The sequence below is a fragment of the Meleagris gallopavo genome, chromosome 11 (genome assembly GCF_905368555.1).
Source record: "Meleagris gallopavo chromosome 11, MGAL_WU_HG_1.1, whole genome shotgun sequence".
NCBI lineage: Eukaryota > Metazoa > Chordata > Aves > Galliformes > Phasianidae > Meleagris > Meleagris gallopavo.
The window spans coordinates 3643776-3662666 of NC_139414.1; the positions used below are offsets into that span (position 1 = coordinate 3643776).

Below are 18891 nucleotides of genomic sequence, written 5' to 3' on the forward strand. Positions count from 1 at the left end.
ACCTGCTGTACCTGCTAAGCAGTTTCCATATTGTTCCTGTCACATTTGCTAGTTGCAACACTTAGCCTTTTGGTGTATTCCTTGTTTTGGGGGTTAACAGTTGGGTTTTATTCTCGTGAGTGCTGGTGCACTGAATCAGAATGGGGTGCTGGTATCAAACATTTCCCAGCACCTCCCAAGCTGTGTCTGCTATTTCTGCACTCATTTGGTTCTGTGCCTTTTGCCATGAGCCCACGTTACTCTGTTGCAGTGGTTTCATGTTTTTCACCAAGGCTTCAGCTCGCATTGCTCTGCTGGAGTGCGTGCAGCCTCTGAAACTGCTCCTCATTTTTATTAAAAGATATTCAAAATGATGCCGGGAGTAGAAGTTTGAGTTAATTACAAATTATTCTCGATTTCACTAGCATTTTATTAACAAATCCACATTAATCCAGTATTAAAGTAGGGCGGGATTATAGGATTTCTCTCATCTGAAGCTTGGAGCAAGGAAAGTCTATAATAAACCCACCTATTCATTTGACACAAAGCTGTTCTATCAAATCTACCCCAACATGTGGCCCACCCCCACTTCCTTGCAACATGCATATGCAATCATATACAATATAAACTGTACATTTTTACCATTAACCAGAATGGATTCAAACCCTCACAAAAACAATCGAGGGTAAAACTGACTTTCCAGCCCCTCCGGCCTTGGAGATGCTCTTCTTGAGTTATGCAGGTTGTTTAGCAAGGCTATTTGTCACCAGCAAAAGAGCTGACCCTACAGCAACCTATTTAATTCCATGTATTTAATTGCAAGCAGGATGGGACTAAAGGCAAGGATGCTTTGCAAATGGCTGCTGACACCACGAGGTGGGACATAGCAGAGGAGAGGAAGGATCTGAGCACATCTGAAGAAATAAGTGGGCAAAGCAGAAGTGTTTCATCTTGATCCCGCCACGGTCCTCAAAATTGTCTCGCAAGTTTCCACAGAAAGGAGCTAGCTAAGGGACTGAAATAGTTTGCTTTAAGATATAATCCCTTTAATAAAATGTGAGGGTCAGAATTTCATGTTGGCAGTGAACATTTTGCTAAATAGGGCATGATGAGTTTGCTGTTCTGCTCCCAGACTGAGCGCTCGTGCTTGGTGTTACGGTGCATAACACCCGCGTGAAATCGCTGTCTCTGCGGGGCTGGTGTGGGCTCATCAGTCCGAGGTGCAGCAGCTCCTGAGCTCTTCTTGTTTTTCTTACTAGAGTGGTCCATAAGATTATGTCCCCTGACAGAAACAGACAGAGAAAATGAAGAAAAAACATCAGCTTTCATAGACCCCCTTTAGGCTCAGCCATTTGGGCATCATGAACATCTGAACGCCGAAATTATTTCTCTTTACACCTCTAACAACTATCAATTTTTACCCATAGGTTTCTGATGAAATAGGAAGGGGGGATGCTGGTTCCTTTGATTCAAAAAGCTGTGTTTCTGCCAAGTCTAGGCACTGTCATTCTCCATTTGGAAGTGACAGCAGGCTTAGGGCTATGCAGAAATGTGCTGCCTCCCAGCAGGTCAGCTCTCAAAGAGGCACAGCAGTGGGGATAAGAAGTGGGGTCCTTGGGCTCCTTTTCCAGCATTTCCCTTCCTCACCCTCTCCCGGCCCTCCAGCTTCCCCTTAGTGCTGGTAGACATCTCTCACCCCTCCCTGGAGAAGGAAACTTCATCTGCACCTTTCCATATCATACCAAGCAAGACCCTTGGTGTCCAGATGCTGTGTGCAGAAGCATTACCTCCACGACCCCATCACAAGTGCACCATTTCCCATGACCAGGTGTGTGTTCTTCACTGACCATATATACCCCTTCTTTCAGTGTCTCATAACATTATCTGCTGCCCAGGTGTATTTTCCCATGAAAACACAACTTAAGGCCATCACCCCTTGTCCTACTGATGTTACCTGGGAGCAGATGCCAACCCCCACCTCACCACAGCCTCTTCTCAGGGAGTTGCAGAGAGCAATGAGGTCTCCCCTGAGCCTCCTCTTCTCCAGACTGACCCATCCCAGTTCCCTAAGCTGCTCCCCATAATACTTGTGCTTCAGCTCCCTCACAACTCCATTCCCCTTCTTTGGACACACTCCAGGGCATCAGTGTCTTTTTTGTAGTCACCTAGCAGCAAGCTACAGACCTCGATGGCCATCAGGAGCTGGTGGCTGTGCTCATTTTTCATGTCCAGAAGATCAATGTTTATACCTGTGGCCATAGCCCAAGGACTTTTGGGATGGATTACCCAGAAAGCTACCTCTTCCCGAGCTGGTTGTCCTGATGTGCCCTCCTTGGTCTTCAGAGCATGGCTCAAAGCCAGATGTCTGCATATCTCCACTTGCTTGCAAAGCCAGGAGTTACAGTAAGTGAAAACAGTGCTCAGCCCCAAAATATGAGATAGCAGGAGATGAACAATGGCTGAATTTTAAGCAGAGGGAGTACACTACCTTGGGTGTGCATCCCTTTCCTAGTTTTACTCAGCACTCTAAAGCAGACCCAGCCAACAAGAGGGCTTCTCCTCCCCAGCTGGCAAGTAATGGTGCTTGTATTTGCAATTCAGGAACCCCTTGGTGACATTTTCTGGATGCTTTCAGACAGGTTATCACAAGTCCCTGTACCAAGCATCAGCATACAGTGAAAGAGCATTTTCACTTACTGCCTTTTTGCATGGCTAGGCCATAGTGGAACAACCACCAGGAGCTGCTGTGAGTTCCGACGTTGGGCTTTCTTCAAATGACAATTTATTGTCCATCTTCTCTCCCATCTTTGCTGCGAGCCCAGTGAGCAGCTTGGGGATGGGAGATGGGTCCTTTTGGAGCCCTGTAATAATGGGCAATTTGGAGTACAAACAACCCTTTTGTGTCTGTCACTTCAGGAGGCCCTTGATAAAGATGGCTGTGGAGAGGAGCTGACATGAATATATGAGATCCCTCCTGCCCACAGCCAGTGCCAAGATCTGAGGCAAAATGCACCATTTGCGTCAAGTCCTATTAAGTAAATTAATGTCCTGGAATTTTTTAAAAATAAAAAATGTAGTTAAAAAAAAAAAGAGAGAGAGGGGCCCGAGGAACTTCTTTTGCAAATTAGTCATGATTTGCAAGAAAAATGATGCAATCAAGAGAGCTCCACAACAATAAATGAGCACAATTCATTAAACAGACTGTTTGCATCATGAAGTTTCTTCTCCCCCACTTCTGCTCTGTCCCCCCTGTAGAAGATTTTCAGCATGGTTTGCTCACGTAGCAAGAAGGTAATGCTCCTCAAACTAACTCTGATTATAGCCCCAGAGGGCAGCAGCATCCAGGGAAGCTACAGTTTGCTGCTGAAGGAGTCGGGAGGGAATGGCAGATCATGCTGTCAGCTTGGACAAGTGGTCTTGAGGACAACATGTAATCATAGAATCATAAAGCTTGGAAAGACCACTAAGATCACCCAGTCCAACCATCAACCTGTGCCTGTGATTGCTCTAGACCACATCCCTCAGTGAGACTTCTGCCCTTTTCTTGAACACTTCCACGGATGGTGACTCCATCACCCCCTGGGCAGCCTGTGCCAGTGCCTCACAAGAGATGTGGGCCAGGAAAAGGCAGCTCTGGTGGGACCCCAGACACAGAAGGAAGGAGACCAGGACATGGTGTCCATGGGACGTGCTTCTTGTCTCTTGCTGTGACTCAACGCCATTAAATAAACCCAAACAACACAGCATACAAGGCTCCCAAAAAGCCAGCCTCCAACCAGCCTGCACTCTAATGCGAGCAGCAGACAAAGCTAAAGAAAAGCAGAGGAGCAGGCACCCTTCAAGTTAAGCATGTTATTAAAGAATATTCCTTTTTTGAAGTTTCTTGATTTTATTTTTATCATATTTTAGCACAAACCCTTTTCAAGTTATAAATTAAGTAACTGCTGCAGAAGGGTTATGGTGTTGTTGTTGGGTTTTTTTTAGATGCATTTCCTATAGAGAGATTTTTTAAGTTTCCAGTACAAAAAAAAAATATCATGGAAAGCTGTGTTGAATTATGTGATACATTGAAATTAAAATGAAATTCCAAATTATCTTGCAGTCAGGGGCTGATGTGGACTGAGTGATAATAAATAAAGGTTAAAAGGACATTGGCAAGTCTTTTTTCATGGCTTTCAATTTTTCCCCTCCCTGTTGTTTGTAAAAACCTCTTAGAAGATTAAAAATAATATTTCTTTCCCTATTGATTTTTTTTTTTTCTTTTTCCACATTTGAAAACAGCATTTATTTATTTTCTGTGTTTCTAATGGAGCTGGGATTAATGTGGATTTATTTGTTCTCTGCTTGGCTAGTGCCTTGGACTCACAGAGAGACCAGCGTGGCCCTGGGAAGGGTGCTCATCAGTGGGACAGCACCAAATGTTCATCAAAGGCTTGGTCAGGGCTGAGGTCATCCATAAATATGTTGACCTTGGAGCCACCACCACCCAAAAACTCCGTTTGTTTTCCTTGGGTATGCAATATCCCTAGGTCCAGAGATGCACACAGGTCCCAAGGCTCCAACCAGGAGATGCCGTCCATTTCTGAATGAAGCCGGGTGTGCAACTCTCACCACAGACACTGAAATTATCCATCCCCATCAGGTTTTAATTTCAACTGGGGGAAGCAGGAAGCTCCAATGAAGCTTCAGGCAGCTCAGCAGAGACCTCTGCTCCTTGTGCAGCAGCAGCGCTGCCCAGTGCGTGGGCTGCAGGATGTGCTAATGCCTTTATATACATCAGAGTTGCAGTTCTGCCCTCAGTGATGTTTGCACTAGTGGTTTTCCTCTTGAAAAGCCTACAGCAGCATTAGGGGGGTTGGAGGCGGGCGATAAGAATATTAGATGTTATTCATGGCGATAATCAGAAGGGAGAATGGAAGGATTGGGACAGCTTACCTTGGAGAGAGGGACAGTTCTGCCAAAGCTACTGAGAATAAAAATTGTCAAGGAAAAGAGAGACAGATCTCAGTTCTTTTCCTCTGAAAAATGAGAATATTTTTTGTGCTGTCAGCTCTTCACCTGTGGAACTGCCACAAGACAGTAGTCAGGACCTGCTCCAGCATCAGGACATCCCCAAAGCCAGCTCCAGGGGAACCAGCTCGTGCTCTTCTCAGAGTCATATGGGTCTTCTTGTGACCCAGCCTGGTGATGGACACACCATACGGAGAACCTGAGCCTGTTTTCCCCATTAGTCTCAACACTTTCTTGGGAAGATGGTATCCTACAAACAGTTATCAAGGTAGCTATTTGTACATCCGCATCGAGGGGAATGCTACAACTGCCTGCAGAGGGTTTATAGGCCAGGGCAGGCAGTGTTGGCTTCGTGCCGTTTGAGACCCTAAATTGCAGGAGATCCCGGCTCTGAGGATGGAGAACAGGAGCTCGGGGGCACCTGCCCCTGTGGGCACTGCTCTTTGCTGCTGCTTCGGCTTGGAGCACCCAACATTTGGGGCAGAAAGGCTGGGTTTGCAGATGTGGTGCAGGCTGAGGGTGCCAGAGATGCAGCTGCCTTTGGCCAGCGGTAAAACAAAAGATATTAATGCCTCTGGTTCGGGCTGTAAGCTCTTTAGGAGGGGGAGACCCTGCCAAGACACATTTGTGTAACCCCAGGGCAGCGAAAACGTAGACCTCCCCAAAAAACACTAACAAAACTGGTAACATACCGACCCCAAGAGATGGTCCTGAGCTTTAATTCCTCGTGACCGCTCCCTGCGACAGCAGCTGGTGCTTTAGGGACAGCAGTGTGCTGAAAAAGGATGCTGAGAGCTGGACGGGTTCCTCGCTTTGGTAGGCACAAAGACTTCCAAAGACCTCTGCTCTACTCCCCAGTGTTTGCAATGAGCAGAAGGCGTGTTTCCTAAAAAAGAGAAGAGGGAAAGGCAGGGCAGCGGCGTCTGGCTCTAAATGGCAGTAAAAGAACGGCAGTAAATTCAGCTCCCTGAGTCAGTGTGTTGAAAGGAAATACCCACAGGCAACGGGGATGTGAGCAGCTTCACGGAGACTCCTCTGAATCCCCGCAGGAGATGCATAGGGAATGTGCAGGGTCTGTACACAGGGTTATTTTGGGGGAGGAAAAAAAGGGAGTTCACCAAACCCCTCCCAGTTTCCGGGTCTGTGCTGGTAAAAGCAGCAACAAGTACAAAGCCTGCTTGGCTCCAAACTCCAAAGTTTCGCCCGAGCAGACTTTCTTATCGCTCTGCCTACAATGTGTGCGATACTTTATTAGCATCTTCCGCAGTAATCCCAGCAAAACTGAAGCAAAAAAAGTGTCAGATCAAAAGGGGGAGCATGAAAGCGGGCGGCTAAGCAGGTTGCTGGGATGCTAATGATTGCTTCCCTCATTCTCTGAGTGTCACACACAACATCTCTAAGCCCGGCGCAGCGCGTAAGCCACACAAATAGCCATATTTGTTAACATTCATGTGACTCTTTCGTCTGAGCTGCATTTCCTTGAGTACACCACAATGAAGAGTTTCTTTTAATAGGGATCAACCGGGGAAAAACAACTGTGAGGGACTTTTCTCTCCCTCTCCCTCCTTCTCTCTCTCTCTCTCACTCCCTCTCTCACTCTCTCTAAACCTTTTACACTGCGGTTGAACAAGCCTCTGGATAAAGACTTTATCCAAAAACCCCCTCTTTAAAGTTATTTCAAATTTCTCTGCAAGGCTTTCAGAAATCTGTTTGTTTGAGGGCAGAATTAGATGTGACCGGCGTTTTATTGTGACATAAAACCATATTTCTTCCCTGGAAGATTAAAAAATAAAATCGGTTAATAAGAAAAGCTGTCAGCAACAGAAAATGGCTGACATAATCCGTTTATCCTCCGAGCAATAAAGATATTGGTCCTTGGGAGTCTATCCTCTCTCTCATGTTATTTCGCCCAAAACATTATCTTCCCAGCATTCTGATGGATTAAGAAGTCATATGGGAGATAGCAGGGAAATGACAGATACAAAAAAAATAATATCCTTTCATTTCCCCTCCTCCCCACACTCTCTCTCTCTCCCGTTTTCTCCCCAGCCCCTCCTTCCCCTGCCTCCCTCTCTCTCTTTTTCAGTGTCCCCTTGGAAAAGTGGTCCACCTGCTTCTTCCCAGCATCCCAGCAGTCTGTGGAAGTCCCACGAGGCCGACTCCAGCCTGGAGAAGTGACACAGGACTTCTCCCACTCCTCATCCCCACTCGCACACGTGGATGCTCACGGCTCGGCACCATTCAGTATCCTCATAGGAGCAACCAAATCCCATCTGCCTACCAGCTGTTGGCCACCACCTCTGAACTCCGCCTGAATTTTTTTCACAATTCTTCACCCCCGAGCAATTTGCTGGAGGAAGAGAGAGAAAATCTGCCACCAGGTTTGAGTGAAGCAAAGCTGGGGTTCATTCCTGCGCTTTGTGGTGAAACCTACGGATGGGTGAGGGCTCTGGTCTTTAGAAAAGTCCTCATCATATTCATCAGAATCTTCTTCATGCTCTGTGCTGGTGAAGCAGAGCCATCGTGGAGGTCATCTCCACACCACGTGAGTCAGCAGCCCTGATGGCCTCATTCTTGGACTTATGGGCAATGGTCTCTCTGTCTGCCTGTCCATCTCCAGAGGCCAGTGAAGGCAAAACCTGAAGCACTGCTGAGCTCCAGGGACTCAGATACACGGCTTTGAACCTTGATACTTCCCAGCACTCTGTGTCCACTCGAATAACCTTTGCATTTCCCCTTCTCTCAGAGACTGAGAAGCCCCCTCCAGCCCACCAGCCCACGTCCCACCACAGCTCTTTCAGACCAGGGTTTGCTCCATCATCAGAACAAATGTCAGAAAGTGCTTTGGAGGTGCAGGACCCAGGGCTGGGAGGGAGGTGAGATGTCATCTAATCCCTCCAGGAAGGGATCATGCAGGTCTAAAGCAACCCTGAAGGATGTTCATCTAACCTCTTCCTAAACACTGGAGACTCCACAGCCTCCTCAGGAAATTTATTCCAGTTCTTCACTACCCTTAGCACCAGAGTGTTTTTCTGAGCACCCGACTTAAATCTTTCGTGCTGCAATTTAGGGCTCTTACTTCTCTTCCTATCCCCTGCAGATGTGAAGAACAATTTACTGTCTTTCTCTTTTCAGCAGCCTCTCAGCTAGCAGAAGGCTATCCGGAGAGGAAATGAGCAGGAGGAATGATCTCCTCTTTCCCCCCATCCCGTCTCCTCCTCAAGAGGAGAGTCAGTCCTGGCTCTTCCAGCTTTTCCTGCAAGGGAAGGTTTTCCAGATACAGAAAACCTCTCTTCTGTGCCGAGCAGAAGTGAGTTGACCCCCACCTGGCTCTATGGGAGGCTTCCTGCAGACATGACTGCAGAAGATCTCAAACCAAAATGCATTAAGATGGAGGTTATAAAAAAAGAAATATGTCGCTTGCTCTGACAAATTCCACAGAAATTTTCCTCTCTTTTCTATTCTCTTCAGCACTCTTGCATTTTGTGAACATCTTTAATGCTTTCCCTCTGCTTTTCTTTGGCAGATTTTGTGTCATTTGGTGGATTATAAAGGATGCATTGTCATCTTTTTGCACACTGCTTACCCAGCACTGGGGTTGGGTTATTCACCCATGAGTGTTCCCAGATCTGTCCACCTGTCTCACACTCAGAGACGTCCTCCTCTTGCAAACTATGTTTTTGAATGAAAAATAGATATGATACAAGGCAAAAGTTGAAGATCTGCTGTTTTACCAAAAGAATATAGTCAGTTGTGATGCCCACTAAGGTTTTAAAGGTGCAGCCTGGATCATGGGTACAGTTCTCTTATAGCACCATGTCTCCCAAACAAAGCAATTTGCTTTCTTCTGGCAGCACTCTCTTCCTTTTAGGAGAGACCTCAAGCTGAAACTTGTTCCTCCTTAGCTCCCTCTACCACTTCTGTGCCTTATCCAGACGTGATCTGGGGTTCAAAAGCATTGTTTCCGCTATGGGGCAAAATAAACTAAGAGGAGCATAGAGATCCTTTCCCAAAAGCTGGCAGATTATTGGAGGGATTGTCAAGGGTGAAGAATCGCCGGGCACAAATACATAAGAACGTGAAAAAAACAGAACAGCAGACATCTGCCTATCAGCACCAATTCAGGTAGCTCTCCTGGGAAGAGGTCGCACTGATTACCCAACAAACAGAGGCTGTTGGTGCAGGGATGGAGGGAGATGAGGATATTTACTTCTAGCTGAGCAAATTTGTCAACAGCCTGTAAAACACATGATTACTACGGAATTACATGTATTACACTTGGTCCTTATTCTTATTCTTATTTAGAATATACATATTCTCTAGGGTTGGATCCCGATGAAAAGCAAGGATTAGAAATAAGAAGCAAAAATCAGGATTCAGTAGCAGCCGAACATAGCAAATACTAATGTAAGGGACAAGAATTAAATCAAGGTAGCATAACATTCAATAGGCTAAGATTCAGAGGTTAGAAGCCAAAATCACAGCCCTGGGACAGCCCTCAGATGGCCACCCAGGTATTTCTGGAGCCCTCACATCTGTGTGCTCTTCAATCGAAACGGTTGAACACTCTCCAATTCTGCTTCACAGCTTAAGGCTTCTAGATCCCCAACGGGCCTCATTGGTCTAATTTTGGGTTGTGTGTAACTACTAGATACACCTCTTTACGTCTGACGTCCCTTTCCTTTGTGTTACTGGATGACTCTGACAATTGACACCTTACTTCTCAAAATGTTCTGAAACCAATGGAAGCAAACTGTGTGAGTGCTTTGTAGTAGTAGAGATGAGAGGGAGAAGGCAGAAAGGCTTCATAAATTCAGGAGTACCAGTGTGCAGAGGGATGAATTCAGATGATGGCATCCTTATGGATGCTCCATGATTGAAAGCACAGGGAGAATGCACTGTGATTTGGTGACATACCACCCCCTTTGGTACAACTGGAGAAGACAGAGTGACTTGGAAAGTCAGATTTGGTGTCAGGCTACCCCTCTGTGACTTTGCCTTTTGGGACAGTGTACATCTCTTTCAGACACCGCTCAGCACAGTAGTGCCTGCAAACAGTCCCACCAAGACAAGACTACCCTGTTGGGAGGTGCTCTGAAGGCAAATGCTAGAAGACCAGCCCTGTCAAAAAGATACCAGCAGAAGCAGACGTGTAAAGACTTGGAGATCGTGCAGAGACTCAGAGAGTAGGCTGGTAATAACAGCACCAGCATCTCACAAGCTGCACACTGGCTCCCCATCTGCCACTATTGCCCCATCTCAGGCCATGGGTAGATGCTGTAAAGACTTGTTCTCCATCTCAGCCTTTCCCAAGGCTCCAAATAATTGGGCTAACCTGAAAGTGGCCCTGACCTTCAGCATTTCCATCTCTGCTGATGGCTAACAGCACCCCACAATCGCAGAGCTGTTGGCACAGGCACAAGAGACAGCAAAGGAGAATGGAGAGGAGGAGACGCAGACACACACTTACACACGCTCACAGGGATAAAAAGGATAACTGGATCCATGAAAATAAGCCAAGCACTGCCATCGTCGGTCTAAATGCAGATAAGTATTGTACTGAAAACAAAGATTACTTGTACTTTGTAGATAGAGACGTGTTTTGTTACAGGATGCTTTGTATGGAATTGGGTCACAGCAGAATATGAGCCAACTCCCCCTCCCGCCCGCCTCCTCCCAACCTCCCTCTCCGCCTGCCTATCCTTTGAATCTGGAGCCAAATCTCAAGGGTAACGGAGTAGAAATTGCTACAGTTTTGCCGTTTTCCCTTGGCTGGGATTTGCTTTTCATTCGTGGGGCAATACTCGTGCCTCTCTGCCATTCATCTATTAATTAATGTCATTGATTATTAGCTGCTCCCTCTCAGCCTTGTGTTTTCAAACCTCTGGAGGGAGAGGGGGAGGTGAGACATATCCAAAGGATGCCCAATTCAAGTGACGAGGGAAGCACCAAAGCTTTGTTATCCTCCCTGCTAATCCCACCCCACTGCCACGTCCTCGTCCACTGTCGTGCGTCCTCCACCGCGATATGTATGCTAGGCCCATCATGATGGTATGTGATCATCTTCTTCTCTCACCCTACAAAGCAAAGCATCTGTTTTTGTCCTTTCAGTATTCTTTCGCTCAGAAAAAAAGCCATATACCCACATCACTTATGGATCCTGCCACGTGTCCTGCCCTTTGCAGCTATTCCAGATGCAACTTCATTTCTTGGGCACTGTCTACTGCGTGGCTGAAACCTATCAACATCCCAAAGTTCATATCCAAGATCTTGGACACTGAAAGTCCTTCGGTATCCCAGGCTTTTCTATGACTCATTCAAGACATGACATCTCAGATCTAAGTATTCCCAGAAACCTGTGATCTGCCCCTTAGATGCAAAACTCTCTCTTTCCATATTTCCACAGTTTGGTTCTGGATGTGGCCAGTCCTTCAGAGAAAAGTTGTTGGCTACAAAAACCACAGCAGAAAAAGGATGCCCAAGACTAGAGCTATCAGCACTCTTGGGAATACAAAATATTTTGCACAGAACATGAGGAAGTATTTTGACTTAACGTGCATTGGATGCTCATTGGCATTACTGTACTAGAATGTGAGTGCTGGTCACATAAGAAGCCAAAATTTCAATGGTACAAGGTGGCAATTCATAAAATCAGAGAACAGAATCATAGAATATCCCAAGTTGGAAGGGACCCAAAATGATCATCAAGTCCAACTCCCTGGACTTGATTCATGCATGCTTGCATTTGGTTGCATTTCCACCATTCTCATGGTCCGCTCTAAGCTAGATCTACAGTTCCTTTTAGACAGATGCCATCTAAACCAGACCAAGTCACGTAGCATCTCCAAGCCTTCTTCCATATGTAGGAAGTGACTCCCAGGTCACTTCACCACCGACTCCCACGGCAACACCTAGGCTTCAGGCCTCATCCCGCATTGCTGCAGAGCCAAGAGAGCCCTTTCCTGAAGGAGTAGGCACTTTGGATGGGACACCTCTAACCATCACTTTTGTAGTCCAAGATGGACAGTCAATGAGCACTGTGTTTAAAATCCACCGTGTTTTTAGCAGCTGATGTGACGCATGGGCCACTCTGGACCCTTCCCATCTCTACAAAAAAGCCAGATAGCAAAGATGTCATTCCTTGAAGCTCCGAGGATTTAAAGAGTCACCCAAGCATTTTCTCAAAGGGTTTTTTTTCCGCAGTGCTGAGTCAGGGCTCACTTCCCCCCGCCCACTGCAATTCACTCATGGCCAGATCCAGCCCCCACCAGAACTGATGAATCCCACATCGAGGAGAGACGCCACGACGTGGTGCAGCATAAAGTTTTTATCTGTGCTGGTTGGGAATGAGGTGCATAACTCACCGGCGCCGTTGCCACTTGTGAGTAATGCGCCCATTCTGCACTCCAGCGGATAAAACCTTTATGGCCCAGCGCAGCACCGGGTATTACATCTAATATATGCACTACCATAATGACGAGCACTGAAAACCTGTTTTTTTAACCTGTTTTCTCCCCCTTCTTTCTCCTTCCTGCTCTTGAATACCCCTCCGCGTCTGCTTCATGGTGCTTTGCTTCTGCTTTGTCAACCGCCTGGGGAACCCGCTCCATCGATATTCTGGACAAGGTTTTGATTTGGGGGAAAAAAAAAATAATAATAAAAAAAAAAAAAACCCACAGAGTGAGCGGCATAATTTAAAAATCAAAGAAATTCATTTCAGTAGTAAAAGGTTAACAGCCTTTAGGAGGAACACTTTTTAATCACCCACGTCTAGACTCTATCACTCGAATCACCGGCAGCAGGAGTGAAATATGGCTAAGCCCCCGTCACCAAACAGCACCTAAAGACTGTTGTATTTAATCATGTCTGTGCACTAGTTATGGATTTTCATTATGATTCCCGATGCTGTTGCGCTGTGTAAAATATTAATATCCATAGTAATGATGCATGAAGCTTGGAGTGTAATTTCTTCACTCTCCTTGTCTGATATTAAATTGTTACCACTTTATCATTTGTGTAGAACTGCACGTTTCAATTAATCTTTCCGTATCAGCAGCCCTGATTAATATAGATCATGATTCATAAGCTTATCGTCACTATAGTTTTAACAGATCATTTATAAAGATCTTAAATTTCAGGGCCTGGGAGGCGCAGCCACTCCGTCCAAGGCTTTTCTCCCTTCCTGCTCCAGCAGGTTTCTCCATTCAAGCAACTAATTCCAGCAGAGAAAATTAGCCAGATAAAAATAAAGCGTGCCTGATTATTTCTTTGAACTTTACTGGGAGCTCCACGTAAACTTTCTCCCTCTTTGCTTCGTAGAGTAGAACATGCATGACTGGAGGCTCTCACCAGCTTCGGGCTTCCCCCCCATGCCCACCCAACTGGTCGTGGTCTCCTCCATCCCCATGGAGAAGGTTGGTCACAGCGTGCAGACACATCAGCTCTTGTCGGGCAAGGCGCAATGCAGGCACTGCAGTGCATGCACAGACGTTTGCCTTGAAAATGAACGGCTACACGCAGCAGCACCTGCTGAGCTGGGGATGGATAGGTAGCATCCCACTTGGGGGAGTGCCCATCACTTTCGGGACACTGTTATAATCGTAGTAATGAAGAACAGCAACCAATTAGTCACTTTTTAGTGGATAGAGTTGGAAAAGACGCATTAGATAGTTTAAAACATCCATCAAAGGTCCCTGTCTAGCTTTCTGTATATTCTCCGGGGCTTTGTCAAGCGATCTTAAGTGTCTCAAATAATGGAGAGACTCAAGAGACTATTTAAAATCCTAATAGATGCTATTTTTTTCCTACTTATGTATTTCCCTTCCTGACAGTCCCAGAATTCCTAATTACAGCCCCTCGTTCAGATCTGCGAAGGACATGGGGTCACATCCAGGAGGAACAGCTCTGGGAACACCACTGGGGACCACAGTTAAGCCATAGCAGGGGCAGCGAAGGGGCATTTTAAATCTCTGCTGCTTTCTCCCTCGGTTCTGTGCCAGTGATGCCAGCCCTACACTGAGCACAACCAACCGCTGAGAGCATCGCTCCCAGGAACCAAGCTGCCATCCTCCTCCTCCTCCATTCCCAGGGTAGGATGCTCTCCCTTCTGTCTCTCCCGAAATGGGCACCATTTGGAAATATGGTGATGTTTTATTAACCTCCTGCCCTCCCTGACTAACAAGGGGAAGGCAAAAACCCCGGGAAGTATACAGCCGTATCTGAAATCTATACAGCAAGACAGATCTGGCTGGAGCAGTCTTTAGGGCATATATACATTACCAGGCTACAGTGAAATATGGCCTGAAATTTGTCTCCAAAGATGAGATAATGTAGCCGCGTTAACAGCTGCAACTGTCACTTTCGAGTGAAGTAGTGGGTATTGTGTTGAGTACATTTGCAGGGCAATTTTCCAGTTGGAATAAAAGGCTTTCTGAGCTGAATTTTGCTCGGTTTTTATCCATCCATCTGGGGTTATTTTTATATATATATTATACAAATATTGACTGGTTCTGAGGGCAATAGAGGTAAAATATCGCATCAGGAAAGAAAACAGTTCCCAAGTCTCTCTCTATATATTCTGGCCTCAGCTATAGGCTGAGGGCAGTATATGCCATTTCTTCCCTCTGGGTATGAAATTTTACTGCTCTTGCTTCTTAGCTATTTTATTATCCCTTTGTATGTTTGTAAAGAAGAGAGAGATAGGGTAGTGCTGGACTTGGAGGCTTTTGCACAAAGCGATGTGCTTCAGGAGAGTTTTGCATGAAGCATGAATTTGCTCTGCCAGGATCTGTGCTTTGAACGTGCTGCATTAAATGCACACAGACATCATTCCCCGTGTTTCGTTTGGTTTTGTTTCTCCAAATACGAACACGATATAACGAATTGCCACAATGATTTGGCACAGGAGCTCCAGCAGAGATCAGGGCACCACTGTCCCAAGCTCTCTGAAATACATTCTAGGTAGCTTAGGTAAGAGGCAATTTGTGCATGCTACAGAAAAGCTGCGGCGGTTTAAGGCAGTGCAGGCTTTTAGTGGCAGCACTGCAAACACTGCCAGATCTAACCGTTTGCCTCCCCTCTAGTTTTGTCACCATGCTAACGTGTGGCATGGCAGAGGGGAACCCCTCAGGACACCCACTGGGTGCAACAAGAATGCCTCCTTATAAAATTTGTCTCGTACAGCTTGGGTAGCCTCTTGTGGATGAGCTCTGAAGATCCTAGCAGCAAATACAAGCACCAGGGGAGGAGCATAGAACCATAAAGTCATGGAATCATTTAGGTTGGAAAAGACCCCTAAGATTCACCAAGTCCAACCCCAACCCACCCCACCATGCCCACTGACCACGTCCCTCAGTGCTACACCTCCACAGCTCTGAACACCTCCAAAGACAGTGATTCTTCCACCTCCCATGTGAACGAAGGACTTTGGCACAACAGCAGTGGGAGGGTGCAATGATAGGAGAACCAGTGACAGTTCCTCATCACTCTGGATTTGGGCTGTTTGAGACCCTCCAGATCCCCCCATGCTTGTTGTGGCCTTAGAGGAGGTAAAGCAGAGTACCTGGCTTGTGGGCCCCAAGAGTCAGACACAGAGAATCCTTTCACCACCAAAGACACCATAGATTGGCCACTGCAGAGCTGCAGTGCAACCGCCACCCAAACCACGACCCCATAAAGAGATCAGCAATCCCACAGCAGCGCCGGTTATGGAGCAACCAGGGAATATCAAGAGAAAACAAATCACTGGTGGCACCTATAGCCACGTGCAGAAATTAGAGAGTCTGACTATAAGGTCACAATAAATCAGTGTGCTGACAAGGAGATCTACCCTTTGTCCAGGGCAGAAGATTTATCTGTGACCCTAGGCAGGGGCATTTCTTTCCTGATTTGTTAAATGCTGAGCAGAAAATGGAGTTAGATCAGGTGCCTGATGAGTACCTGATTGCAGATGCTCGTGCCCAGCCCAACGCCTGCACTTTCTCCCCTGCACATACACACACACACACACACTCTTGTTTGCAGGATGCTGTAGTATATGTAAAGAGTGCCCCTGTTTCTCTCCCTGTGATGGACTGGCTTTTATAGAAATATGTTTTGAGGTTTGTCTTCTTGATGACATTTTAACCAGAGGGTGCTTTGCCTCAAAAATGCCGACCAGTCCAGAGCACTGCCTACGTGCTGGGAACCCAATGGGATGGCCATTGGTGAGAGGGAGGCACAGAAGGGGAAAGCCTGCACTGGCTTGCCCAGTCAGGAAGTCTGTGCTGCCCACTTGAACAGGCAAACCACCAGGACATCACTTTCACCCTGAAATGGTAAGCCATGTTTTCTCCTTCACCTCCCCAGCCAAACCCTACAGACACCCACAACCTACTTGTAAGGGAGTTATGGGTTCTGTTTATGAAAGCACTGAACTCAACTAAAGCCATGCTGACATCCCATTTACAGAGCAACAAGCAACATAGACAGCGGCAGTTGTGAAAGGCATTGCAGGAAATAATCAAATAACTCACTTTGACATTGCTTTACAGGCCCTGAACTTATTCACCAAAGGTTTCAATTCCCCATTTTTTCCCCTATCTCACCACTAAATAATTCCTTAACTGACTATTGTGGCGATTTGAGGAACTTTTGACATATAAATGCAAACATGCCCATAAATTTCACAGTAAAAACTTAACATGAGAACCCTGCATAATCACAAACAGTAAATATTTTGCTGTAGCAGTGGTTCATATGGGGAAAATTAGCATTTCACTCTGGTTTGGCCCAAACGTGTTTTGATTTCCTTGGAGGTCATTGGGAGTTGTTTTTTTGGTTCGGTCTCCTGTAATATAAATAATAATGTAGCCAGATGCTGGGTATATAAACACATGGCTGATGAGCAAAGGGACGTGAAGGATAACGTTCATTATCTTTACAACACTGGGAAACAAGGCTACTGTTTTTTAAACCGTGTAAAATGCATAGAATAAACCAAACTTTAGAAACCTGGTGTGGTCACGGTCTGCCTATGGTCATGGGAATGGTGTGGAGTGACTGGTGTAGCTTGTCTGCAACATCACCTCACAATCTTAACCTTTTCTGTATGCGTACCCTGAACTATTTTTAAGGTCCTCAGTTTCATGGACCAAGTCAGGTCCACCGAATTGAGGACAGAATTTGCCCTTGCATTTTGATTTGTGTCTTGCCACAGCTCCATCTGAATTTATTGGAAGAAGGAGGTCCAGCTCCTCCTAAATGGGACCACAGATGTCTCTGCTGGGAGTTCAGTGACTCCAGAAAGTGCAAGGATTTCTTTGGAAAATTGATTACTTTCTCACCTGAGGTAAACTGTTTTTTCTATGATCACATTTACCATATCTGAATAACCTTACCTCTGAATTGTGAATAAGAATTGATCACATTGCTAAATACACTGTGTTAAATATTTATCACTTTCATGTGAATCTAAATTCAAGACATTTAATAGTATCACAAGCAATTTGGGTTGATTCCTATTGTCCCTTACGAGCCTGCCAGACTTCAGTGTGTTTTAACAGTGACAGCAGTATATAATCAATATCTGATTGCAGAATGTCTATAGTTATGTAGGAGAAAATTCCCATCAGCCTCTTCTCCAGGAAAATTTGCATGGAGTTTCACATTTCTGTTCCATTGGTGCCACCTATTGGTAAGTGCATATGTCGAACCAAGAAAACAGTCATTTCCTTTGAGGAGCTGGGATGAGGGCTTGGACCTCTCACCAAAGACCTGTGACTAAAGTCACGATATAGGCATCATCTAGGACCATTTTGAAGGCAAACTCCTTGAACCCACTGAGGCATTCAGCTCCACTGACCATTTTCCAGCCAGGTCAGCTCATGACCCAGTGAATAACGAGCTTGTTGCCTTTGAGTTTGTCAGGAAGCCCTAATGTTGGCCACTACTTTTCCTCCTGGGATTAAAGAAGATCTTGGTCCATCCCATAAAGGTGGTTGGTCTCCATTGCAGTCTGTCCAATTCTGAATGGATCAGACCTTCACAAAGCTCTCCTTGGCTTCAGGTTTGGCTCCATATGACTCAGCCAGCAAAGCACCAGCATGGTGTTCTCATTCCTGGGCATCCATCCCAGCTGCCAAAGGGAATTAGTTAATACCATCTTCAGCAGAGGGTAAAAACCCTATCCTATGCAAGGGATTGATGCCTCTGTTGAGCAGTTACTACTTCCTCTATTGCCCATCCTCCTCAGCTGGACTTTCCAGAACAAAAGGAGGGAGAAAAGAGGAAAGTTCCTATTTATTATTATTTATTACCAATTTATGTAGATCAGTAGTTAATGAAGATTACCCACTTCTCAGGTGAGACCCATTGAGCATCCTTGATAAAGAAAACAACAGTCAGCTGAAGTCTGAGTTTTGCAAGGCAGAAAACCAGCTCACAGTACTTCTCTACACAATTAGGCTTTGAAATGATTACAAGCTCCACTCCAGAAGGCATCAGGAATTGCCTGAAGACACTGACAAGCTCTAGACTGTGGCTTTGTGCCAAACTACCCTACAGTTTGACCAAAGCATTTGTTTCCCCAGGTACCAGAGATATTCCAGCCTGTTGAGGAGGTGTTGACAAGAGAGTGAGAGGAGATGAGCTGGGTAACCTCAGGAAAGCCCGAGTCCTGCACCCAACGGACTGGTTCAGTGGGACTGGGTGTGCAAGGGAACATTTCCTTGTGCAAGTGAGGGATGCTGTCGGGAAGGTGCTTCCACTTAACACCCCAACTAGCAGCAGCAGGCAGCCGGTTGAAGCCAAGCTGCACCAGACCGATGCCAAAAACCTATGGATAAATCAGGATGAATCCTGCTGGGAACCCACTTTCTCTGAATTCCCATGCTACAAATAATTAAAGAAATATCATTTTCGGTA

At 46.0% G+C, this 18891-nt stretch overlaps 1 protein-coding gene across 1 annotated transcript in view; it reads right to left on the bottom strand.

Moving 5' to 3' along the window:
- Nucleotides 1-455: 455 nt before the first annotated feature.
- The window catches only part of TBCCD1 (TBCC domain containing 1), a 93905-nt gene continuing 75469 nt past the window's right edge, over nucleotides 456-18891 (bottom strand). Inside the window, exons 8-9 of the transcript XR_014885470.1 lie at nucleotides 5682-5875; nucleotides 456-1261 (exon numbers count right to left, since the gene is read on the bottom strand). The gene's annotated coding sequence lies outside the window, so the exon portion shown is untranslated. The remainder of the gene's footprint in view (nucleotides 1262-5681; nucleotides 5876-18891) is intronic.